This window comes from Oncorhynchus gorbuscha, linkage group LG09 (genome assembly GCF_021184085.1).
Source record: "Oncorhynchus gorbuscha isolate QuinsamMale2020 ecotype Even-year linkage group LG09, OgorEven_v1.0, whole genome shotgun sequence".
Taxonomy (NCBI): domain Eukaryota; kingdom Metazoa; phylum Chordata; class Actinopteri; order Salmoniformes; family Salmonidae; genus Oncorhynchus; species Oncorhynchus gorbuscha.
This window is the reverse complement of record NC_060181.1, coordinates 20,272,268-20,283,333: the sequence shown is the minus strand read 5'-3', so window position 1 is coordinate 20,283,333 and position 11,066 is coordinate 20,272,268. Positions and strand designations below refer to the sequence as shown.

At 41.6% G+C, this 11,066-nt stretch overlaps 1 protein-coding gene across 2 annotated transcripts in view; it reads left to right on the top strand.

Moving 5' to 3' along the window:
• Positions 1 to 2,578: 2,578 nt before the first annotated feature.
• Positions 2,579 to 11,066, top strand: part of LOC124043258 (engulfment and cell motility protein 1-like) — a 224,797-nt gene continuing 216,309 nt past the window's right edge. Inside the window, exon 1 of one of the 2 annotated variants that reach the window (XM_046361639.1) lies at positions 2,579 to 2,729. The gene's annotated coding sequence lies outside the window, so the exon portion shown is untranslated. The remainder of the gene's footprint in view (positions 2,730 to 11,066) is intronic. The other variant, XM_046361640.1, reaches the window with a different exon arrangement.

Genomic DNA, 11,066 nt, shown 5'->3' with positions numbered 1-11,066 from the left:
CTATGTTGTTTAAATCTAGCTTGAGAAAGCGAGAGAGAATGTACTGTATTTCAGTGTGTTCTGCGTGGCCAAGGATAAAGCCTCTTACTCATCAAATTAATCTTGAAGCCGCATGTAAAAAATACTTTCAATTTGTCATTATTCACATTGTCTTACAATTATTTTCAACTGCATGCATTTTGTTTGGCCATTGACTGATAATGACAAGGACAAGACCGGCTAACACGGACATCGGCCGTGCTCAACGGGTGGCCGTTCCATCACCTCTGACCACAGAACATTGGCTGTCATTTCCTGTTTATATCCCGACGATTCTACATGTTGAATCGCCACCGTCCGTCAACACCCGGCGGGAGTGTCTTCATCATGGAAACCATTTACCTTTAAGAATCATAAACGGAACCAAATGGGGAGGGACCTAACTGAATTTGTCCAATAGAAACTCCCGTTTGTTTTTCCCATATGAGTAAATAGTTTCTGTTGCAAATTGTTTTTGCAACAGAATCGGCGTAATGATGCAACGCACAGCCAACTTTTGTGTAGGTCTTTCTTGCCCTTCATCGATTCTTAGCATGACACATCTCTATCCACTATAATATCCCATTCAAGAAGCAACACTAGTTAGCACTGTTTCCTTTTGAAAGGCAAAGAAAGAAGACCCTTTGATCTTGAAAGACCTCAGAAAGCCCAGGGCTGACTAGGGAGTGTGACTCACTAATGTGCCGTTTTGTAGTCAGTACAACAACAAAAAAACAGACACACTAACACACCCTGCAGAGCACATCAAAATAGTTCTCCACTTTGCCCCTCCCTAATGATAGGATGTTCATTTAGAGAAGTGTGCTATCAGCTAGAGGAGGACCAGATATATGCGCTGCTTATTTTAATGACCCCAATAAGAGGACTGTTTAAGGAGTCCTTCGGGGGGAGATGTATTTGAATTTTGATTAGCGTCCTAGTGATTTCTGCATGTAGTTAAGCCTGAAGGGGTCTATTTGTGCGTCAGAATGGTTAGTGTGTGTGTGTGTGTGAGTGTGTGTGTGTGTGTGTGTGTGTGTGTGTGTGTGTGTGTGTGTGTGTGTGTGTGTGTGTGTGTGTATATTTCCTAGTAACTGGAAGCTTTATTTGATCTCCCTTCTCCATCCCTCTCTCTCATCCTCCTACCCATGGCAACTCCCTCCATTCCTTTCTTTGGCCAAAGGCCTCCGATAAATCAACAGCATTGAAACAGTGTGTCCCAGCTGCACCACGTAGCCCTCTCTCTCTCTGAGCAGAAGCAGACATGAATCTCCTAGATTACTTTCACTGAGACACTGCCACTTTGGCAAAGTTAGAGCAAAGAAACCTCTATATTGAACCATTCTATCTTATGGGGCAGGATAATGGGTTAGGGTCAGTTAGGAAGTGTCAGTACGGTCTTGAGATCAGGGAAGTTAGTCTAAAGATAATTAGGATACGATCTGTCTTTTTGCGTATGCCATTTCTCTCTGCCACAAACTGCCACCTCATCAGGCCCTAACATTGAATGATGGCACAATTGACACAGTCAACTTGACAGATTCCATTGGCTATAGTTATGCTCCGACTTGGCTCAAAGGTACTGTGGTCAATGACTGGAAAATATTTGATTTGATTTCAAAGTCTAAACAATCTATGCTGTTTAGATGGCTCAGACAAATTCTTGTGGGTATTAAAAAGAGAATACATATATTGTTACACACTTTAACTATCATATTATTATTATTATATGATAGCTCATAACAATCAAATATGTTACGCAACACCACTTAATACTGATCATATTACATGGCTTCATTCATTTTGACCAAGCTGTGATCTCGTACTCGAGAGAAGGCCACAGGATTCAGTCATACAGATGGGTTCATCAGGATGGGTGTTTGGACACCATTAACCCAGATTAGATTCCAGACAGACAGTAGAGGCACATGGCCCTGTATTAATCCTGTTGATATACTGTGGAGAGGAGAGCTGTGTGAGCATGGCACAGGGGCAACAGTTCAGATCACTCACTCTAAGATGTCTTTCTCTCTCTCCTGCTGGGTAGCTTAGATATTGGAACCAGTAGGTGTAGCTATATGACATGAATTTAATTAAGTCTGGTATTGACTGTACTGTACTCAAGCTTTTGTACGATTGTCTATTATTCTCATCTATATACTGTCTGTTTACATCTATTGTGAAACGTGACCTAGGGAGAAGCTATGTCCCAAAGGTATCAGATTTGAATGTTCAATATTATTTTAATTTTAAGGTCTTACCCAATCAAAGTCAGTCTCCCCCTTTTATTTCAAATAAAGGTGATAGGCTACAAGGTTATAGGCCTAACCCCCACCCCCATGTGCTGTTTTTGATATATCATTTATTAATTAATCGATAGCTATGAAATATTAAACGCTTATCCCGAGGTTCAAGCATGACATTATTCATTTGCTATCATAATAATTGCCACACATCAACGGGGAGTGTCCTGTCGTCCCATTCAATTGTTCAATTGTTTGTTGGGTTTTAATTGGTCGACGTCCCTCGCATCGCTGCTCGAGCCTCGGAGGAGAGCGGAGCCAACCAACAGAAGGCGAAGAAAGAGGAAGTGAAAACATCAGCACAATTTAGCGCTCAGGAGAAGGACTGAAAACACAGAACTGACTGTCTGTGACACAAACTCCGAACATCAGCTCTTTGGCACAGGATAAGTCCCCGCGCTTTGCCAGGTTGGTAAACATTCAAAATGTTCTTTGATTTAGCCTACACAGAAAGCATGCATTTGAGTTTTTTTCTTTGCTTCTACTGATTTAGGCTACACGCTATTAAAAACCTCGCTACTATTGCCAATGTTACTGCCAGTGTTACATTTGAGGTTATATACAGTAGCCTAGTCTGCGCGCCCTGGAAATTGTATCAGTAGGCTACTTTTCAGCAGGAGTGTCCGCCAGTGGTTCTGGGCGATGTTCTGTTGATTGACACGCTTGCTCAAAACAACCCAGCCGCTCTTGAAGTTGGCTCGTTCGCCTCCAGTTTACAATTCCACCCTGAACACTGGACTTACCATGACATAGGTCGTGTATGAAGTCGTGTGTTGTTGAAACACAAGTGGATAACTTGTTTACAAAATAGCTCTGTCCAGACATTGTTCTGTAGCATACAGGGCAAGTTACAATATATCCTCGATCAGTTTAGATGTGTTATTTAAATTAATAAGAAGATTATTGAATGACTAGGCATACAATCGTATTTTTCTTTTAGTTATTAATCAAAGAGCTCAAACTTCCCTGGTTCAGCTTTGGCCACTGTAAACCTGAATTAACCTACAGGCTCATCTCCTCCTGCCTCCTATGTTTCCCTTGCACGTGGTTTTGAACATTTTTCACCTCCTTCAGATTTGAGTTGCTTTTATTGTATGAGGGATATACGCAATGACCAGATATGGGAGGCACGCTATCAATTCAACCACATTCAATTCATTGCATTGCAATCAATGGCATTTTGGGAGTAATTGCAGGCTAGAAGCATCCAGTGGCAGCAGTTTGCCTGCAGATGTTTTCTCTCTAGATGTTTTCTCTCTAGATGTTTTCTCTCTAGATGTTTTCTTTCTAGATGTTTTATTTATCCTATAGATGTTTTATTTATCCTATAGATGTTTTATTTATCCTATAGATGTTTTCTCTAGATGTTTTATTTATCCTATAGATGTTTTATTTATCCTATAGATGTTTTATTTATCCTATAGATGTTTTATTTATCCTATAGATGTTTTCTCTCTAGATGTTTTCTTTCTAGATGTTTTATTTATCCTATAGATGTTTTCTCTATCCTATAGACGTTTTCTCTAGATGTTTTCTCTATCCTATACATGTTCTCTCTAGATGTTTTCTCTCTAGATGTTTTATTTATCCTATAGACGTTTTCTCTATCCTATAGACGTTTTCTCTAGATGTTTTATTTATCCTATAGACGTTTTCTCTAGATGTTTTATTTATCCTATAGATGTTTTCTCTCTAGATGTTTTATTTATCCTATAGATGTCTTCTCTAGATGTTTTCTCTATCCTATACATGTTTTCTCTAGATGTCTTCTCTATCCTATACATGCTTTCTCTATCCTCTAGATGTTTTCTCTAGATGTTTTCTCTAGATGTTTTCTCTAGATGTTTTCTCTAGATGTTTTCTCTAGATGTTTTCTCTAGATGTTTTCTCTATCTTACAGATGTTTTCTCTAGATGTTTTCTCTACCCTATAGATGTTTTCTCTCTAGATGTTTTATTTATCCTATAGATGTTTTATTTATCCTATAGATGTTTTCTCTAGATGTTTTTTCTATCCTATAGATCAGTGGTTCGCGAACATTTTAGTCCTGTATTTTTTTGCTGCCACACACTATACGATATACATTTATTAAACATAAGAATGAGTGGGAAGTGACAAAGAGCTCTTAAAGGACGAGGGCACAAATAATAATAATCAATAATTTCACTCTTTATTTAACCATCTTACATAGAAAACCTTATTTGTTCATTGAAAATGGTGAATAACTCACCACAGGTTAATGAGAAGGGTGTTCTTGAAAGGATGCTCATAACTCTGCAATGTTGGATTGTATTGGAGAGAGTCTCAGTCTTAAATAATTCTCCACACAGTCTGTGCCTGTATTTAGTGAGGGCTGAGAATCCACTCTCAGATAGGTATGTGGTTGCAAAGGGCATCAGTGTCTTAACAGCGCGATTTGCCAAGGCAGGATACTCTGAGCGCAGCCCAATCCATAAATCTGGCAATGGCTTCTGATTAAACTCCATTTTCACAGAACCACTTGTTGCAATTTCCTTGAGGCTCTCTTGTTCAGTCAGATATTGGTAAGTGGACGGGAGGCAGGGCATGAAAGGGATAATGAATACAGTTGTTTGTGTCATCCATGTCGGGAAACTACCTGCATAATTGCGCACCCGACTCACTCAGGTGCTTCGCTATTTTACATTTGACATTGTCTGTAAGCTTGTTCATTTTCACACAAAATCATACAATGATGGAAAGACCTGTGTGTTGTCCTTGTTAATGCAGACAGAGAAGAGCTCCAACTTCTTAATCATAGCCTCAATTTTGTCCAGCACATTGAATATAGTTGCGGAGAGTCCCTGTAATCCTAGATTCAGATCATTCAGGCGAGAAAAAACATCACCCAGATAGGCCAGTCGTGTGAGAAACTCGTCATTATGCAAGCAGTCAGACAAGTCAAAATGATGGTCAGTAAATAACTTTAAGCTTGTCTATCAATAAAATAAAAAAACGTGTCAATACTTTGCCCCTTGATAACCAGCGCACTTCTGTATGTTGTAAAAGTGTTTCATGGTTGCTGCCCATATCATTGCATAGTGCAGAAAATACACGAGAGTTCCGGGCCTTTGCTTTAACAAAGTTAAATGGCGCCGGAGGGTAGGGCTGCCGTCTTATCGGCTCTCAACCAATCATGCTATTTTGTTAGTTTTTTTTCAAAATGTTCGTAACTTGTTTTGTACATAATTTTGCTGCTACTGTCTCTTATGACCGAAAAGAGCTTCTGAACATCAGAACTGGGATTACTCACCTCAAATTGGACGAGGAGTTCTTCTTCAATGAGTCTGACGCAAGGGATATATTGCAGACACCCAACCAGGCCCGATCCCCGTGACCCGCTGGAGAAGTAAACAGAGATTTCAAGGCAAAAGATCCGGGTGCCTTGCGAGGATCAGGCGACGGTGGCTAATCTGCCCTTGCATTCCATTCTGCAAGCTAACGTTCAATCACTGGGAAATAATTGGGAGGAACTGAAAGCACGTATATCCTACCAACTGGACATTAATAACTGTAATATCTTATGTTTCACTGAGTCGTAGCTGAACGACGACATTAAGAACATACAGCTGGCGGGTTATGCAGTCTATCGACAAGACAGAACAGCAGCCTCTGGGGAGACACGGGGCGGGGACCTATGCATTTATGTAAACATCTGGTGCACGATATCGAAGGAAGTCTCAAAGTTTTGCTTGCTTGAGGTAGAGTATCTCATGATCTACCTAGAGAGTTTTCCTCTGTATTTTTCGTAGATTTCTACGTACCGCCACAGAGCGCAGTTGGCACGTCAACTGCACTCAATGAGCTGTATACCGCCGTAAGCAAACAACAAAACGCCCACCCAAAGGCGACGCTCCTGGTGGCCGGTGACTTTACTGCAGGGAAACTTCAATCAGTTTTACTGAATTTCTATCAACATGTTAAATGTGCAACCAGAGGTGAGAGAAATTCTAGACCACCTTTACTCCACACACAGAGACTCATACAAAGCTCTCCCTCACCGTCCATTTGGCAAATCTGACCATAACTCTATCCTCCCGATTCCTGCTTACAAGCAAACATTTGAACCAGGAAGCAAGTGACTCGGTCTATAAAAAAGTGGTCAGATGAAGCAGATGCTAAACTAAGGGACTGTTTTGCTACCACAGACTGGAACATGTTCTGAGATTCTTCCGATGGCATTGAGGAGTACACCAGTCACTGGCTTTATCAATAAGTGCATCGAGGACGTCGTCCCCACAGTGACTGTATGTACATACCCTACCCCATGGAGCAGGTTGAGAGCTTCAAGTTCCTTTGGTGTCCACATCACCAACAAACTAACATGGTCCAAGGGTCCAAGCACACCAAGACAGTTGTGAAGAGGGCACAACAAAACCTGTTCCCCCTCAGGAGACTGAAAAGAAGATTTGGCATGGGTCCTCAGATCCTCAAAAGGTTTTACAGCTGCACCATTCAGAGCATCCTGATGTGTTGCATCACTGCCTGGTACGGCAACTGCTTAGACTTCGACCACAAGGCACTACAGATGGTAGTGCGTATGGCCCCGTACATCACCAGGGCCAAGCTTCCTGCCACCCAAGATCTCTATACCAGGCGGTGTCAGAGGAAGGCCCTACAAATTGTCAAAGACTCCAGCCACCCTAGTCATAGACTGTTCCCTCTGCTACTGCACGGCAAGCGGTACCGGAGCACCAAGTCTAGGTCCAAGAGGCTTCTAAACAGCTTCTACCCCTGAGCCATAAGACTCCTGAACATCTAATCGAATGGCTACCCAGTCTATTTTCACCCCCCCACACACACACACACTGTTGCTATTCTCTGTTATTATCTATGCATGGCCACTTTAATAACCCTACCTACATGTACATAATTACCTCCACCGGTGCACCTGCACATTCGACACACTGACTCGGAACCGGTACCCCCTGTATGTAGCCCCACTATTGTTATGTACTGCTGCCCCTAATTATTAGTTTTTCTTATTGCTAACTTTTTTTTGGTATTGAAACTGCATTGTTGGTTTAGGGCTTGTAAGTAAGCATTTCTCTGTAAGGTCTACACTTGTTGTATTTGGTGCATGTGACAAATAAAATGTGATTTGGTTTGAAAACGTCTTTCAAGCTGTCAGGCATTCCAGTGTACCCAAGTGGTGTCGGGTGCAACTGCTTGCACGTGCATTACCACTCCACTATGTCTCCCTGTCATGGCTTTTGCGCCATCAGTATAGATACCAACACATCTTGACCACCAATGTCCATTTGATGTCACAAAGCTGTCCAGTACTTTAAAAATGATCCTCTCCTCTTCTGGGTTTCAGTGGTTTGCAGAAGAGGATGTCTTCCTTAATTGACCCCCCATAAACGTAATGGACATGTACCAGGAGCTGTGCCAGGCCCATCATGTCTGTTGACTCATCCAGCTGTAACGCATAGATTTCACTGGCTTCTATGCGAAGTTGTAATCGTTTCAAAACATCTCCTGCCACGTCACTGATGCGTCGTGAAACAGTGTTGTTTGATGAAGTCATTGTCTATAGTTTTCTTGGCCTTCTCCCCCAGCATTGTCCCAGCCATATCCGTGTCAGCAGGAATAATTAAGTCCTCCACAATAGTATGAGGCTTGCCTGTCCCAGCCACTCAGTAACTCACCATATAAGATGCTTCTAGCCCCATCTAATTAATGGTATCTGTTGCTTTTATACACGTCTTACTACTCGAAAGTTGTCTGTATTCTCGCTCAAAAAACTCCTGTGGCTTATTGTTCAAATTGTCGTATTTCGTTTCTAAATGTCTGCACAAGAGTGAAGGTTTCATCAAGTTGTGAGAGTACTTTTGCACATATAACATACTGTGGCTGAGGAAAGGCACTACTCCCAATATAAGTGAACCCCAAATCAATGTCGTTCTCAGCCTAGTTGCACCTCTTCGATGGTCCAACGTCTCTGTCTGTTGTTCGGTGCTTTCCCGGTTAAGGGGGCAGTAGCTCTTCGGCTGCATCAGATTCTCAACTGTCAGTGCCCATGCTAGCTGGGCTACCAACAAATCTATTATGAATTACTGATGCTAGCATTGGATGTGCTCCTGGAAGCAGAACAACTTGTCGTCGACAGGTGCAGGTATAGTATTGCTGGTAGTAGCAGTACTATCAGTAGAGCTCTTATGTGCCTTACTAAATGGACTGATTGAGAATTGTGATTGACAATTTATTTGGCGTACCCCCGATAGTTTGGGAATACCCGCTATAGATGAATTCTCTATCCTATAGATGTTTTCTCAAGATGTTTTCTCTATATGTTAATTCTACAGATGTTTATTGTATCCTATAGATGTTTTCTCCATCCTATAGATTGGATCATTATCTTGAAAAAATGACACACACACCAATCCTATGTTTTTGGAGCTGCTTCGTCTGACTGCGAGTGTGTGTGTGACAGTAGTATGGCCCCAGCTATTTTTATTTTATTTTATTTTTATTTTTTATTTTTATTTCACCTTTATTTAACCAGGTAGGCTAGTTGAGAACAAGTTCTCATTTGCAACTGCGACCTGGCCAAGATAAAGCATAGCAGTGTGAACAGACAACACAGAGTTACACATGGAATAAACAATGAACAAGTCAATAACACAGTAGAAAAAAAATGGGCAGTCTATATACAATGTGTGCAAAAGGCATGAGGAGGTAGGCGAATAATACAATTTTGCAGATTAACACGAGTGATAAATGATCAGATGGTCATGTACAGGTAGAGATATTGGTGTGCAAAAGAGCAGAAAAATAAATAAATAAAAACAGTATAAAAACAGTATGGGAATGAGGTAGGTGAAAATGGGTGGGCTATTTTCCTATAGACTATGTACAGCTGCAGCGATCGGTTAGCTGCTTGGATAGCTGATGTTTGAAGTTGGTGAGGGAGATAAAAGTCTCCAACTTCAGCGATTTTTTTAAATATTTTTTTATTTTTTATTTTTTTAATTTATTTTTTAATTTATTATTATTATTATTTTTTTTTGCAATTTGTACCTAGGTACTTATAGATGTCCACATATTCAAGGTCGGAACCATCCAGGGTGGTGATGCTAGTCGGGCATGCGGGTGCAGGCAGCGATCGGTTGAAAAGCATGCATTTGGTTTTACTTGCGTTTAAGAGCAGTTGGAGGCCACGGAAGGAGTGCTGTATGGCATTTAAGCTCGTTTGGAGGTTAGATAGCACAGTGTCCAATGACGGGCCGAAAGTATATAGAATGGTGTCGTCTGCGTAGAGGTGGATCAGGGAATCGCCTGCAGCAAGAGCAACATCATTGATATACACAGAGAAAAGAGTCGGCCTGAGAATTGAACCCTGTGGCACCCCCATAGAGACTGCCAGAGGACCGGACAGCATGCCCTCCGATTTGACACACTGAACTCTGTCTGCAAAGTAATTGGTGAACCAGGCAAGGCAGTCATCCGAAAAACCGAGGCTACTGAGTCTGCCGATAAGAATATGGTGATTGACAGAGTTGAAAGCCTTGGCGAGGTCGATGAAGACGGCTGCACAGTACTGTCTTTTATCGATGGCAGTTATGATATCGATATTTCACCTTTATTTAACCAGGTAGGCAAGTTGAGAACAAGTTCTCATTTACAATTGCGACCTGGCCAAGATAAAGCAAAGCAGTTCGACAGATACGACACAGAGTTACACATGGAGTAAAACAAACATACAGTCAATAATACAGTATAAACAAGTCTATATACAATGTGAGCAAATGAGGTGAGAAGGGAGGTAAAGGCAAAAAAGGCCATGGTGGCAAAGTAAATACAATATAGCAAGTAAAACACTGGAATGGTAGTTTTGCAATGGAAGAATGTGCAAAGTAGACAAAAATAATGGGGTGCAAAGGAGCAAAATAAATAAATAAATTAAATACAGTTGGGAAAGAGGTAGTTGCTTGCGCTAAATTATAGGTGGGCTATGTACAGGTGCAGTAATCTGTAAGATGCTCTGACAGTTGGTGCTTAAAGCTAGTGAGGGAGATAAGTGTTTCCAGTTTCAGAGATTTTTGCAGTTCGTTCCAGTCACTGGCAGCAGAGAACTGGAAGGAGAGGCGGCCAAAGAAAGAATTGGTTTTGGGGGTGACCAGAGAGATATACCTGCTGGAGTGTGTGCTACAGGTGGGAGATGCTATGGTGACCAGCGAGCTGAGATAAGGGGGGACTTTACCTAGCAGGGTCTTGTAGATGACATGGAGCCAGTGGGTTTGGCGATGAGTATGAAGCGAGGGCCAGCCAACGAGAGTGTACAGGTCGCAATGGTGGGTAGTATATGGGGCTTTGGTGACAAAACAGATTGCACTGTGATAGACTGCATCCAATTTGTTGAGTAGGGTATTGGAGGCTATTTTGTAAATGACATCGCCAAAGTCGAGGATTGGTAGGATGGTCAGTTTTACAAGGGTATGTTTGGCAGCATGAGTGAAGGATGCTTTGTTGCGAAATAGGAAGCCAATTCTAGATTTAACTTTGGATTGGAGATGTTTTATATGGGTCTGGAAGGAGAGTTTACAGTCTAACCAGACACCTAAGTATTTGTAGTTGTCCACGTATTCTAAGTCGGAGCCGTCCAGAGTAGTGATGTTGGACAGGCGGGTAGGTGCAGGTAGCGATCGGTTGAAGAGCATGGATTTAGTTTTACTTGTATTTAAGAGCAATTGGAGGCCACGGAAGGAGAGTTGTATGGCATTG